This window comes from Phocoena sinus, chromosome 4, assembly GCF_008692025.1.
Source record: "Phocoena sinus isolate mPhoSin1 chromosome 4, mPhoSin1.pri, whole genome shotgun sequence".
NCBI lineage: Eukaryota > Metazoa > Chordata > Mammalia > Artiodactyla > Phocoenidae > Phocoena > Phocoena sinus.
Genome location: NC_045766.1, coordinates 54,779,813 through 54,794,607, shown reverse-complemented (window position 1 = coordinate 54,794,607; position 14,795 = coordinate 54,779,813). Strand labels below are relative to the sequence as shown.

General features: G+C 36.1%; 1 protein-coding gene across 5 annotated transcripts in view; it reads left to right on the top strand.

The window, feature by feature from the left end:
* The window catches only part of TBL1XR1 (TBL1X receptor 1), a 188,787-nt gene that overhangs the window by 91,716 nt on the left and 82,276 nt on the right, over positions 1-14,795 (top strand). For 4 of the 5 annotated variants that reach the window (XM_032629510.1, XM_032629516.1, XM_032629517.1 and 1 more), the window contains exon 2: positions 5,041-5,115. The gene's annotated coding sequence lies outside the window, so the exon portion shown is untranslated. Of the gene's footprint in view, positions 1-5,040; positions 5,116-5,682; positions 5,752-14,795 lie in introns of those variants that run through there. The other variant, XM_032629512.1, reaches the window with a different exon arrangement.

Genomic DNA, 14,795 nt, shown 5'->3' with positions numbered 1-14,795 from the left:
ACGGCCCACAGGCCCAGCTGCTCCGCGGCATGTGGGATTCTCCTGGACCGGGGCACGAACCCGCATTCCCCTGCATCGGCAGGCAGACTCTCAACCACTGCACCACCAGGGAATCCCCCTTCTGCCCATTTTTTGATTGGGTTGTTTGTTTTTTTAATATTGAGCTGCATGAGCTGTTTATATATTTTGGAGATTAATCCTTTGTACATAGATTCGTTTGCAAACATTTTCTCCCATTCTGAGGGTTGTCTTTTCATCTTGTTTATAGTTTCCTTTGCTGTGCAAAAGCTTTGAAGTTTCATTAGGTCCCATTTGTTTATTTTTGTTTTTATTTCCATTACTCTAGGAGGTGGGTCAAGAAAGATCTTGCTGTGATTTACTTCCAAGAGTGTTCTTCCTGTGTTTTCCTCTAAGAGTTTTATAGTGTCAGGTCTTACGTTTAGATCTTTAATCCATTTTGAGTTTATTTTTGTGCATTGTGTGAGGGAGTGTTCTAATTTCATTCTTTTACATGTAGCTGTCCAGTTTTCCCAGCACCACTTATTGAAGAGACTGTCTTTTCTCCATTGTATATCCTTGCCTCCTTTGTCATAGATTAGTTGACTATAGGTGCATGGGATTATCTCTGGGCTTTCTGTCTTTTCCATTGATCTGTATTTCTGTTTTTGTGTGAGTACCATATTGTCTTGATTACTGTAGCTTTGTAGTGTAGTCTGAAGTCAGGGCGTCTGATTCCTCCAGCTCTGCTTTTTTCCCCTTAGGATTGTTTTGGCTGTTTGGGGTCTTTTGTGTCTCCATACAAATTTTAAGATTTTTTGTTCCAAGTCTATAAAAAAATGCCATTGGTACTTTAATAGGGATTGCATTGAATCTGTAGATTGCTTTGGGTAGTATAGTCATTTTCACAATATTGATTCTTCCAGTCCAATCCGTTAGCTTTTAAAAGAGATCTGTGAATCAAGTAAATTTGCCTTTGGAGACTGCAGGGTAGTATGTTTGAAGATCAGTCAAAATATACTGTTGTGCTGTTTTATAGGATTTTTGCATCTTAAAAAAAATCCTAATTATGTATAGGTGGTAGATTTAAGATGATGTCTGTTGAGATAGCAGTGTCAGTTTCTTTACTGAAAGATTAATACTTCATTTATTTTAGATAAAATGTTCTGAAATACAGATTCTAAAAGCAAAGCGTTTTGTTTGGAGACAGAACTAAAGCCTACAAACATTTATTTCATCACAAGAAGTAAAGCACATAGGTTTAGTTTATGTAGTACACCAAGTAGTTGTTCGCTGTACACATTTTATAATGTGACTTATCATAGAGTTTTTTTTTTTTAATGGCAAAAGATCAACCTTTATTGGCCACTTTCTGGAAGTGATACTAAAATTATTGGTATAGCCAGGCTCTCCTAAGTATTTTAAAAAAACAAAACAAGGGACTTTCCTGGTGGCGCAGTGGTTGAGAGTCCGCCTGCCGATGCAGGGGACATGGGTTCGTGCCCTGGTCTGGGAGGATCCCATGTGCAGCGGAGCGGCTGGGCCCGTGAGCCATGGCCGCTGGGCCTGCGCGTCCGGAGCCTGTGCTCCGCAAGGGGAGAGGCCACAGCAGTGGGAGCCCCGCGTACCGCAAAAACAAAACAAAACAAAAAAAAACAAAACAAAACAAGATTCACTGTTGAGTTCCTCCTTATCATTGTGATTTATTTGTGTTGTAATTCAGTATCTACTGTGTTTTATTCTCGAATATGTATGTACCTATTCCCACACATTTAGATACTATATCATATTATCAATAAATGTATCTCAAGAACTGTGTATGCTCAGGGCACTGTTCTTCTGTGATGGGACAGCAAGATGAGCAGATTAGCCCCTGGCCTGGGGAGGTTTGATAGGGGAGGCATGGTGAGAGAATAAGGCATTTCAGAGCTGTGGTTAAGAGAGACTGGTCTTTCTCTCTCAGTGGGTAAGTAATCAAGGGAGGAAGCTGATTTGGGCTGAACCTTGAAAGAGGAGGTGGGCTGGATTTGTGGGCAGAGCCACAGTAGAAGGACATTTCTGGCAGAGGAATGAGCAGTGTCATGGCAGCCTAAGAGTGCAGAGAACAGAGAGGGTGATAATGCTGCAGTGAGAGTACAGGAGGTTGAGCAAGTGAGATTATAAAGGCAGTTGTTTAAGGATACACATGGTTTTGGTTTTTGGACAATTTGAATCACTTTAGTACAAATAGCTTTAAAATATATTCTATTGGATTATCTTAAATCACCTTAGATTTTTATAATTCCTTTGTAGAATATATAATTTTATCTTAAAATTCAGATACTCATTTTATAAAGCTGAAGAATTGTGATGTATGCTTTAGAAATGCACTGCACAATGGCCAGGGCATAGGTAAATGGGTCGACTAGGAAAACATTAATACAGAAACCAAAATACAGCCCTGCCTACGTTTTTTAAAGTTTCCTGGGAATTCCCTGGAGGTCCAGTGGTTAGGACTCCGCGTTTCCACTGCAGGGGGCATGGCTTCTATCCTTGGTTGGGGAACTAAGATCTGCAAGCCACATGGTGTGGCAGGGGGGAAAAAACACTCTCAGTTTTTCAGATTTTATTGTATGTGCAAATGGGCAGGCCTGTTGATACACCATTTTCCACAGATTTATTCACCCTTCAGATCCTAGAATCAGATATTTAACCCCTTCAATATTTATTAAATCACCTTCGTGGCCTTTTCCCATAAGGAGCTGTAGTCTAATAGGAAGCGCTGAATGAGTGAATGAATGAATGAGGAAAAGAAGGGAAGAGAAAATACGTTTAGAGAAAACTGAGATTAGAGACCTCTGTGAGGGTGATGAGAGAAGAACTCACCACAAAAAAGTAAGAGGAGAGAACCAGGGAGAGGAGGTAAAAGAAAGACTAGCAACTGGAATGATCTGATTTAATATTTCCCTAAGGCACATGTGTGTAAGTTTGTGTATGTTGTGTGTGTACACACAACAATAGTAGTGAAAAAAATATCCATTGAGGCACAGTGCGCAGTTCATTTGAGATTTTAAAAATTAAATATAATTAATATTGAATGTTGCGGTTAATTTGTACCCTCATTTGGCTGTGATGTCAGAGAGTCGTGTATAACATGTGGTACATAATGGTATTCAAAAGAGTTGGGGGTTCCGTAGGGCAACAGTGGCACTCCCATTCATTCATTCCATTTCTGGGAATTGCCATGCATTTGAGCTTATTAATGTATGTTTGCTTGTGTTTGATGATACAGATTTGTGGATTATATTATCCAGTTTTAACCAAACCCCACAAAACAGACTAATAATATAAACATTCCTGCAAAGAAACTGAATATAAGAAACATGAATAAGAATAGGAAACAAGAAAATGGTAGAGGTGTTACTTAAACTATTAGAATAAGCTTTTCATCTGCCATGATATAATTATTTTAGAAGATGGCTGAAAAAATTGGAGATTCTCAAGAAAGATACTTGACAGACAGGCACACGTTCACTATCAGTACTGATGAACCTTACTCTAAGACTAAATTGTGGCTTGAGATAGTAGTTAATAATGATATAAAATCATCATGATTAAGAAGACATTTAAAAGTTTAGGACCTAGAATGTTATAAACAAGATTGTATCACCATAAATATGTAAATAATTTATCTTTATTTTTTACTTCGGTTTTGTGTGTTTTAAAATATATGAAATTCAGTAGCACATGTTAATTATTTATAAATAATTAGAATGAATGTATGCCAAACTACATAGCTTAGAGCTCAAAAATTCATGAAGAGTTTATAGTAAAATAATGGATGTTCATAATAAATGACCCTGAGTTAGACAGAGCCTAGCAGTAATCTAGTTTTTATTTGAACTCAGTCATGATGTCTATAGGACATTTCCTCAATAGGTGCTAGAAAATACCTACTAACTAGCTCACAAATGTTTTGTGCCTGAAAGCCTTGGTGCTCACTTACCTGTCTTGAACCCCAAAAGGCTGGTGGAATATTGTATCTTGATATAGCTGTCTATAATTCCAGTTATAAGTATGTGGTGTGTTTAATAAACATTATTTTAATTCCTAGGAATTAAAATAGGAATTATTTTAATTCCTTTTATTGAATTCCTACAGCTCAGCTGTCTGAAAGTTACATAGCAGCACTGAAGTTATTTAGTGTGGCCTTGGAGTTGGTAATGAGCACAAATGAGGGTTCCAGTCAATTAAAGATAAAATCAGAGAGGAGCAAATTTCAAGGGATTAAATTCTTTCTGTATTTATTCAGTGTATTTGCTTAGTTATCTTTTTAGTGTTACTGACTTAATTCACCTTTTTGGTGTACGAAGAAAAGCTCTTGCATTTCTTTGTTTGGCATCAGCTTGTACTCCTGCAGAAAAATGCACTCTACGCTTGCACACGGTGGGAGCTGCCCTGGTCAGTGTTCCGAGTCACCACTCTGACAGCGTTGTGAAAGACCACTTGTATGTTTGCAAAAAAGGTTCTTGGAAAATAATGTGCTGTGACTCAGCGATTGAGAAGACTGGGTAAACTCCGTAGAATATAAATTCTGAAGAGATAAGGTTTAATAAGTTTTGATTGAAATTGTTTCAAAACCAATTAGGTATTTCTCTTTATTGTATTAAACAATATATAGCATATAAGTTTACACCATTCTTTACAGCTCCTGATGATAGATTATGAACCTGCTATACTGGGCCCTATTGCAGTAGTATTTGCATGAGTTGAGTTGAATGGGGGTGAGTGCCTCCTTTATGCAAATTCGTCTCCTTTGAGTCTCATTCTGTTCATTGTGTCAACCTTTTAGGAATGTTGTAAAGTTTCAGTGCTTGCCACATACTACACGCTCAAAAGTTGCTGCTGTTTATGACAGCAGTTGCTTAGGAGGAGAAAGATACTCACTGGTTGGGACCTTAAAGACATAAATAGTATTTCGTACATGTAAAATTTGGTATGGGAAATCTTTTAAACTGGGTTTGTTTTAAGACACACTGAATATTTTACTTTCCTTTTTCTTAGCATCAGCAACAGCAATTTGTGATTGGCAGTACCAGACATTCAGTTGTACATCCCCACATCAATGCACTGCCAATGGTAAGAATTCCTCCTACTCTTTTTGTCAGAGCTTGTTTTAATTTCTGTTTTTATTATTCTCTTATTTTTAAGAATCTGTTAAGAATTTTGAAAGGTTTTCACAGTTTGACAAAATACATGTGTTCTCAAACTGAAGAAATGTTTTAAAAAAAAAGTAATTTTTAAGGTACTTAAAATAATGTTTGATTATTTGGTGTTTTTTTTTAAAAAGGCAAAACCTCTAATTTGAAGATTTCTATTATCTTGGCTATGGTTATCAGAATGAAAAGTGTTACTATACAGTTAAGATCTTATATTTTAACATGTGGACTATATTTTGTGAATAAAATTTTCTCATTAAACTTAAGTTAGAGTGGCAGTAATGGCTCTTGTGTTTTTGTCCATCATCTTACTAAAATAATCATATTGGATTTCTCCTAATATTTATAGTTAATGGGCAGTTAAATGGCTAAAGTACTACCTGTCTTTAGTTAGTGGATAATTTTCAGGAGAACCATTCTTATTTATTTAACAAGGTCATTTAGAATCCTTTCTCTGTGGAATGAAAATGTCCACTTTGTTATATAGCAGCAAGACCACTGGACTCTGTGGGAGTTGGGAGTTGCTCTCTGCTGCATATGTCTTGGATGACTTTTGGCAAGTACTCTTGTAAACTTTGGTGATAGAATTGGACTAAATTTCTAATGTTTATTCTAGCTATAGGCTAAATGATCTATCTCATCACTGTTCATTAGAATTCAGAATGGTTTTTTACCTTACAAAAAGTAATTCCTTATATAAATGGTATGGCCCTGTATTTGGGGCATCAGTAAATAGCAGGAGAATGAGTTTTTATTTTTTGTGTGTTTTTTAAAGAATTAATTGCTTAACAACAGTGTTTTCTATAGTGCATTGTCAAAAATTTTAATTATTTTTACTTAAATTTTTATTTTAAATATTAAATCAGGGAGCTATAGAAACTAAGGTTTATAGAATTTGGTGGGAAATTATAATGCATCAGTCTGAAATAAAAAATAGTAAAAATTAACTAGAACCAGGATGAGTGAGTGAGATGTGAAAGTTATCTGTGAAAATATTCCTAGGAAATGATTCATTTTAAAGATGAACTTGTCAGTATGTCAATAAGATGTCCTCTGCCTAAACTATCTTCTGAATTCTTACTGCTGAAAAGAAAACGTCCTCTCCCCGTCTCCAGCCTCCTTTTCTTCTCCCTTCCTCCTTCCCCCCAGTAGTTAATGGGGAATGTTGGGGAAAATAAGGATTTTTGTTCTGGCTTTACCTAGCACGAAGGATGACACCGTTCTTCATTAATATATGAAAATACTTGCTGGGTTCTTTATGGTACCTGGGTGACTCATTAACCATCATTAAATCTGCTGTTTCTTCTGGAGCACTACACTTCCTCACGTAAGCAGCTCATCTTAGGCATTTTGAGTATCTGGCTTTTTTGAAGTTCACGTTTGAAACCTGTGCATTTTTCTTGGTTGTTGGAGTCTTAGCTATTTGTGGCACGTTTCCCCTGAGAAGTGAGTTGCACAGGCCTGTTGGGTGTCTGAGAGCCAAGTGCCATGCCACTGGCTCTCTCTTCTAAGTGCCTGTCCTCAGGTGACTTTGTAATGTGCCACTCACATAGCCTGCGTGTCGTTTTGTTTTGTTTGGGGAGCAGCTTGTAGACTGTATTTTAAATCAGATTATCTCAAACACATTTGCCATCACAAATGTTTATGTTAGTGTTAATTCTGTATACGTGTTAGCGTGAAAGATGAAGAAGGTCAAGATTACACAAATTTGCTTATAGTCTAGCTGTGGACATCAAAGCCATTTCTACACATTTGTAAGATGTGCCAGTAAGTTTATAGATACTCGGTTCAAAATGGTGGTTTTCCCATGAGCCTGAGCAATGTAGTAGTGTTCGGGGTTAAATCTGTGCTGTGTACTATCTCACGTGTTTTTCTCTGGAAATGCCATAAAGGAGTGCTTTGTGAAAAGTCACCTCTGCCACCCCCCACACCCACTTCAACTTTGTTTTTCATATAAGAACCATGAATATTCTTTTTTTTGCCTCTTCATTTGCCTAAGTGCAAGTTATTTTAACTCTCATAGCACCTTAAGTCACCATGATTTACAGCTACTTTTCAGTATAAATGTTTCATGCTACTTTCTGTGATTATCTTATTGCATTAATAGAACCCAGTGACCAGTAGGTGTATATTATTATTCAGTGTGAAAAATTTTAGATGTACACTAGAGAGAATGGCATGATGAACTCTCACCCAGCTGCAGCATCACCAGCTTTGTTTCCTGTAACCGCTTCGCTCCCATGTTGTTATGCCTCTTTCTTCCCCACCCCCACCCCCATTTATTTTGGAGCCAATACATATGGCACATGATTACATTAAGAAATATTTCAGTAGGTATCGATGGAAGATGTGGGCTTTTTAAAAGTATATACTACAGTACCATTATCCCACTTTAAAAATTGACAGTAATTTTTTTATTTGAAAAGGCATTTAAATATACTTTAAAAAATTATAGTAAAAAACACATAATGTAAAATTTACCATGTTAACCATTTTAAGTGTACAGTTAGTACATTTAAGTGTAGTGTTAACTATATTCACATTGTTGTACAACAGATCTCTAAAAATTTTTTATCTTGCAAAACTCTCTACTCTTCGAACAAAATCTCCTATTTCTTCCTCTCCCCAGCCGCTGTCAACAATCATTTTACATTTTGTTTTCATGAGTTTGACGTCTTTAAGTATCTTATATAAGTGGAATTATACTGTATTTGTCTTTTGTGACTGGCTTATTTAACTTAATGTTCTCTAGGTTTCTCTGTGTTGTATCTTATGACAGGATTTTCTGCCTTTTTTTTTTTTTTTTTTTAAACATCTTTATTGGGGTATAATTGCTTTACAATGGTGTGTTAGTTTCTGATTTACAACAAAGTGAATCAGCTATACATATACATATGTTCCCATATGTCTTCCCTCTTGCGTCTCCCTCCCTCCCACTCTCCCCATCCCACCCTTCCAGGCTGTCACAAAGCACCGAGCTAATATCCCTGGTGGAATTTTTGTACATATATATCATTTTCTTTATTCATCTATCAGTGAACATTTGGGTTACTTCCAGCTTTGGCTATGGTGACGAATGCTGCAGTGAACATGAAAGTGCAAATATCTCTTTAAGATCCTGCTTTCAATTCTTTTGGATAAATATCTAGAAGTGAGATTGCTGGGTCATATGATAATTCTAGTTTTAATTTTTGAGGAAGCTCCATACGCTTTTCCAAAGTGGCTGCACCATTTTACATTCCCAACACGAATGCACAGGGTTCTGATTTCTCTACATTCTTGCCAGTACCTGTTATTTTCTGTGAGAGTTTTTGGCTGTTGTGAGGGTTGGTTTGTTTCATTTTGGGGTAGTGAGCACTCTAATAATGGGTGTGAGGTGATGACAGTAATTTCTTAATATCACCATATATCCTTTTAGTTTGAGCTTTTACAGATTTGACAGCAAAGTCCATACATTACATTTGGGTGCTACGTACAGCTTATGCTTTACCTCTTTATTATATTTTCCTTTTTATTTGTCTTGCAGGGTTTCCTCGTTCTGTATTTTGTTAATTGCATCCCTGTAGTAAAATGACTCTCTTTCCCTTGAATTTTTTAATTTAAAAGATTAATCTAATTCAGGATTTTTTTTTTTTTTTGCATTATTTTGGGGTGGGGGTAGGATGGCAGAATATTTTGTAGGTGGTACTAAGTAATTCCATGAAGAGGCATATAATATTTGCTTGTCTCTATTTGTGATATTAGGTGACCATTGACGATCATTGCCTAGATCATCTCTCATTATTTATTATCTGTAATATTTCTATAAAGAGAAACTTCCCTCATCAGATATTTGGTTACTCTGTGGCACAGTTTGCACTGGAAAGGCATACCAAATTCTTGATTCTTCCCTTTATTTACCAATTTTCTACATCTGTAACTCTATTTCTGTTTCGAAGATAAGTTTATTTTCCAATTTTCAAAGTGCTAAGTTGTTTCCTAGAATGCTGGGAAAAGTAGACCAAAGACTTTTTAAAAAGTGTCTCTGTGAGCTTGGGGATTTAAATATTTGATATGTTATTACATTGTAGTTTTTATTCTTATTCTTAGGATACTCAGATTGTCTTGGCCAAAGGAGCCTTTTTAAATTGACTTCTGAATGTTTTTGACACAACTCTAGTAGTCTCTGCTAGCGTCCTTGCTTTTTGACATAACAAGATGTTCCTGAGCTCATCTTGCACATGTTCTTCCTTAGTCCCCAAATCAGCTGTGTCTCCAGAAAGTCCAGTTCCTTTTAGTGAAAGCAGTATGTAGAGCCACAGTCTAGTGCTAAGGGTATTCGTTGTTTCTGGATGTCTGGTATGTCTGTGATATATCTTATAAAAATGTTGGATTTTAATTTTTCAAACTTAAATTCTTTGATTTCAATATTTCCATCCTTTCTCATGCTGAAAAATCTTTTTCTAATGGTATTTACATAAACTTGTTTCTTTTGTATATTTATATTATGTATAATGTTGTATATATTTAACATATAAATGTATAAAACAATATATTATTTAAAGGTATAAAATACAGAATATGTAAGATATAAATATGTAAATCTATAAAATAAATATGAAATTATTGTACATAATATAATTTGTATCCTTCTAAATATATTTTTATATATTTAAACCAGTACCACCAATATGATTACTGAAAACTGCTTTTTCTTTGGTCCATGACCCACTGGGGGTTTACATTCACAGTATTTTGAAGTACTCAAAGTAAATCCAATTGTATGATTTTTCTACCAACTTAGTACAGAATCAGGTCCATTTGTTTCATTGTATTTTTAATTTTTAGGATTTTAAAATATTGATTTAATCTTATAATTTTATAGAAAACATTGATATTACTCCAAAGTGAAGTATGTACTTAGTTTCTTCTTCCCCTTATAGGTAACCACGTTTAACTAGGTTGCTACTTTTAAAAATAAGCAAACCTATGTGTGTGTATATATACACTGAACATTTTGGAGATCACCTTATAGTAGTGTATAGAGTTAGTCCTCATTCTTTTTAATAGCTGTGGAGTAGTCCATTACATAGATGTAGCTTAGCTGTTTCACGAATGGCAGTTTTAGGTATGAGCATAAATGTTCATGTAATTTTGAGGCAGTTTGCCAAATTCTTTTCTGTAGGTTTTATGCCATCTTATATTTTTTCCAGTAATGTATGAGGGTGTCTGTTTTCCCACTTGTAAACAGTGTATAGTTAGAACATTTTGGATATATACATATTTAATCTGATAGTTGAGAAATGGTGTCTCAGTGTAGCTCTAATTTGCATCTTATGTGTTTTAGAACAATTTGTATGTTTTTTTTCTTTGAACTGTTCCAAAGATAGATTCTCATTTTCAAGAAATGTCTATCAACTTTGTTGACCAATCCCTTTAGGCCTCCTCTTTTCTCTTGTTCTAATTCTACAGTTATCCCACAGCTTCTAAAACTTAATTTGGTTTAACAACAAGATTTTCCTGCTAAGGATAGAACCTCGCTGACCAGTTGTTTTAGGTTTGATTTCCGTGGAATCAGACCCTCGATTATAACCATTTTATTTGAAGGCTGAACCCAGGAAGTTCCTGTGGGGAAATGAGAAAAGGAAGATAAGGAGGCCAGTACAAGATGCCTTTGAGTAAGTTAATATTTTAGGCAGTTGGGACTCACTTCTTGTGGGGACCTCTGGGAGCCAGCATGTAGAACATGCCTCTCAGCTGTTCCACTCATGCGTCAAGAAAGTTGGGGTACTTTGTCCACCAACTCCATTCCTTATTGGTTGAGTTATGCTTTGGGAAGGGCAGGGCATCAGCTCCTTAAAACTTCCCCTCTGACCTAACTGTGGCCAGAGATGACCCTCAGGTGTTTGCAGTAAGAAGCTGCCTAGTTCCTAAGGAAAACTGAGTGATCAGGGGTTATGGGCTGGACACTGCCAGCCTCTGTTGCATCGATGAATATTCTAGTCTACCGGCAACTGTATTTCTCAGTGTAAATTAGTAAATCATTCTTATTCATAAATTGCTCTAGTGTATTTTGTTAACATCTGTTCTCCTAGAACTTGATTATCCCAAGAGAACAGATAAAAGTAAATTATGGCTTGCCAGACTGAGGATAAGACCCCAGAGTTGTAACCCTACCAAGAGGTAACTCCCAGGAAGCAGTGTGGTTCGTATTGAGGAGCTAGTGATCTGTTCCCTTTTACTCTCCACTTCTCAAGCGTGTCATCTGTAAAATAATTTGTTTTGTTCACTGTAGAGAAGTTCATTATTTATCATCTGTCTTTCACTGTCCTGTACTTTTGAAGTGGTATTACTAAATGTGAAGCATGAATGGCACTGCCACATAGACAAGATTGTGTGAAGTATTTATCTTATTTTGGTTGAGAATTTATGCCTCTGGAGAACTAATTTTCAAGTCAGTAGTAAGAGGGTTACATTGAAAAGCTCTCTTAGTTTTGGGGATTTTTTTTTTCCTTTTTCCTTTTAATGGATGGAGCTGAAAATAGCTGCAGGCTGAATTTCTTTCAGAGGGGTCTATGCCTTTGCTTACGTCTGAGCAAGTATACCTTTGAAAATGTATGGTTTATTTTCTATTAAAAACAAAACAAGTGATAAGCTGAAAAGAGCAGAGCACATGCACATTGGAGTTGTAGTTAACTGAATGCCTTCATCTTTACCAGTGGATGTTTGTTGTGTGATGTGAGGCTGATACAGCTGTCTGAAATGGAACCTCAGTGACTGTGGTTTCATTTGGAAGGCGAAGAAGGTGTGGATTCTTTCATGGATTTAATCCTTAAATTAAATGCGATAGTAGAACTTGTTATGGTGAGTTGATGTTGCTATTTAAAAATGGATCTTCATGCTTCAGATAACTTGGTGTCTGTTCTACAAGTTCTTAATATAGGCACCATGCAACCAGAAATAAAATGTACCTCTCTTTTTGTCTCAGGGAACCCAAAATAAAGTGAGCAAGGACTTCCACCTACATAGAGGGATGAATATTTAATGGAACAATGTTAAAACAAGAGGTGTCCTGTCATTGATTATTTTCTGGCTTTATTTTTTTAAGTTTTTGCAACTTCTCACACTGACCTCACTCTGTTCAATTCAGTCTTAATAGAGTCTGACACATTTAGGATTGAGCTGCCTTGTCTAATATTAGCAGTGTAGCCAAATTTGAAACTACGGGCCATATTTCATAGGTGTATTGAAGCCATTTGGGGTCGTCTTCTCCTTGCTTTCTTTCATCAATCCATCCATCTTCCCAGGGGATAGTATTGCTTTTTTAAAAAATTTGAGTTTTAAGTTTTTGCTCCAAAGAAAAACTAACATACTGAAGTTTGGTGTGTAAAAGACAGGAGTTTCCAAATTTAACTGTTTGTTTGCTTCTTCATGTTCTGTCCTTTTCTGTAAGCCAGTTAATTTCAGTCATATCTTTTGATTTTTCTCTTGGTTCTTTTTAACAGAGTTCCTTCATAATGCCTGTTTTTTTCTCCTACGCTATGATTACTATTTCCTCCTGTAAGGAGGATCTTTTTTTAAAAAATGCTAACGTTCTTATTTATATATATATATATATATATATATATATATATATATATGTATATATATATTAAGGACCATCTTGATTTGACATTCATTTCCAGTCAGAGTTTAATGGAATCATTTTGAGTTCATTGTAATCTGATATTTAAAAAAAATGATTTAGAGCATAAGGGTTTATGAGTTTAGAACAGAGTACATAGAAACATATTAAATGGGTAGGAGACACCAAGAGACATTTTCATTAGTTTAAAGTTTTTTGATATATGAAAAAGTAAATTAAAATCAGACAAAAAATGGAAAGATGAGTGTTCTGAGAGAGAGAGTAGATATCATATTTAAATGTCTCTGTAACTCTGTGAGGCTGTTAATATTTCTGTTTTATAGATGAGGAGACCATCATTCTTGTTTATAATCACCTAGATAATAAATTGTAGAGTCTGAAGTCTGAATCAAGTCTGTTTCCACAGTTCTGTCATCTCTTCTGAGAATGCGTATGTATTTCTGTTCTCATATGGAAATGATAGGAACTGTGACATGATGGAACTGGGGTGGGACTCTGGGTTCTTACAGAGATTGGTTATTGCCCTTTGTTTTACCTGAGGAACAATTAAGGAATGAAACTGTTGTAGAGTCAATTTTAAAAAAATTATATCCATGAAAAAAAAAGCAGGGGTTTCAGCATTTGCAGATTTACTTAAGCTTTTTGTTATTTTCATTCAGAGGAGGGATTCAATATTTTGGCTGAAATTTCAGAAGCTAAATAAGTCACAGCAAAGCATCTGAATTGAATATTGTGTACTTTTAAAACATTTTGTGTATCCTTCACCAGTCTTTTTTTTTCTTTGTGGTACGTGGGCCTCTCACTGTTGTGGCCTCTCCCGTTGCAGAGCACAGGCTCCGGACGCACAGGCTCAGCGGCCATGGCTCACGGGCCCAGCCGCTCCGCGGCACGTGGGATCCTCCCAGACCGGGGCACGAACCCATGTCCCCTGCATCGGCAGGTGGACTCTCAACCACTGCGCCACCAGGGAGACCCCTTTCACCAGTCTTTTAATTCATTTAATTGAGAAATGTATTTGTTTTATAAAGTCTTTTAATGTATTTCTTACATACTTTGCCCTCAGTTGTGGATAGGATAGAATAAACACTGGCTTTCATAAAAGTAAATATTCAGTACTTGTTAATTCATTTATTATGAAATATACATAAGCCATTTTTTTTTTTCTTTTACTGCAGTTCTACCCATGGTAGAGATGGAACTTTATTTCAAAACCAGGCTTTCTCTGATTTGTCCTCCTGCCTGTACCATGGCAGATCTCATAACCATCAGTGGCATACAGTTTTTGTGTGTGTATATATAAGGCAGATAAGTCATCGAGACACCTTGGGCCTTGTTTGCCTTTGCCTCACTTTCCCCTCCCCTTCCACCCCACAGCTGCACCTGCACTGGGTAGTGTTGTGGCCACTCTAGGTGTAGCTGTTGAGCACTTGAAATAGCGACTGGTTGTAACTCAGATGTACTGTAAATATAAAATGCATGCTGGATTTTGAAGACAGTTTTTTAAAAAAGTGAAATCTCAATCTTATATGGATTTCAAGAAATTATAATATTTGGATATGTTGGATTAAATAAAAATACATTATTAGAATCAGTTGCCACCTGTTTCTTTTTAAGTTTTACATGTGGCTACTAGAAACTTAAAATTAAATCTGTGGTTTGCATTGTGGCTTGCATTGTATGTCTGTTGACAGTGTTGTTCTATACCTTGCTGGTCATAGCTACCAGACCTAAAGATTCTCCTTGTCTGCCAGAAACAAGTAATTAGAGCGATAAAGAACTTAAGATCTGGGGAAACTGGACTGACCCTCAGAGTTCCTAAAATAGATCATGGGACTACATTACAAAGCTAAGTAGGTTGTCATTATTTATAAAATGAGAACCCAAGGCTTAGAGAAGTGATGCCAGATCACGTACTTTGTTACAGTAGAGCACCAGGACTTGAACCAGACCCCCTAATTTGTAGTCCAGCTTTCTTT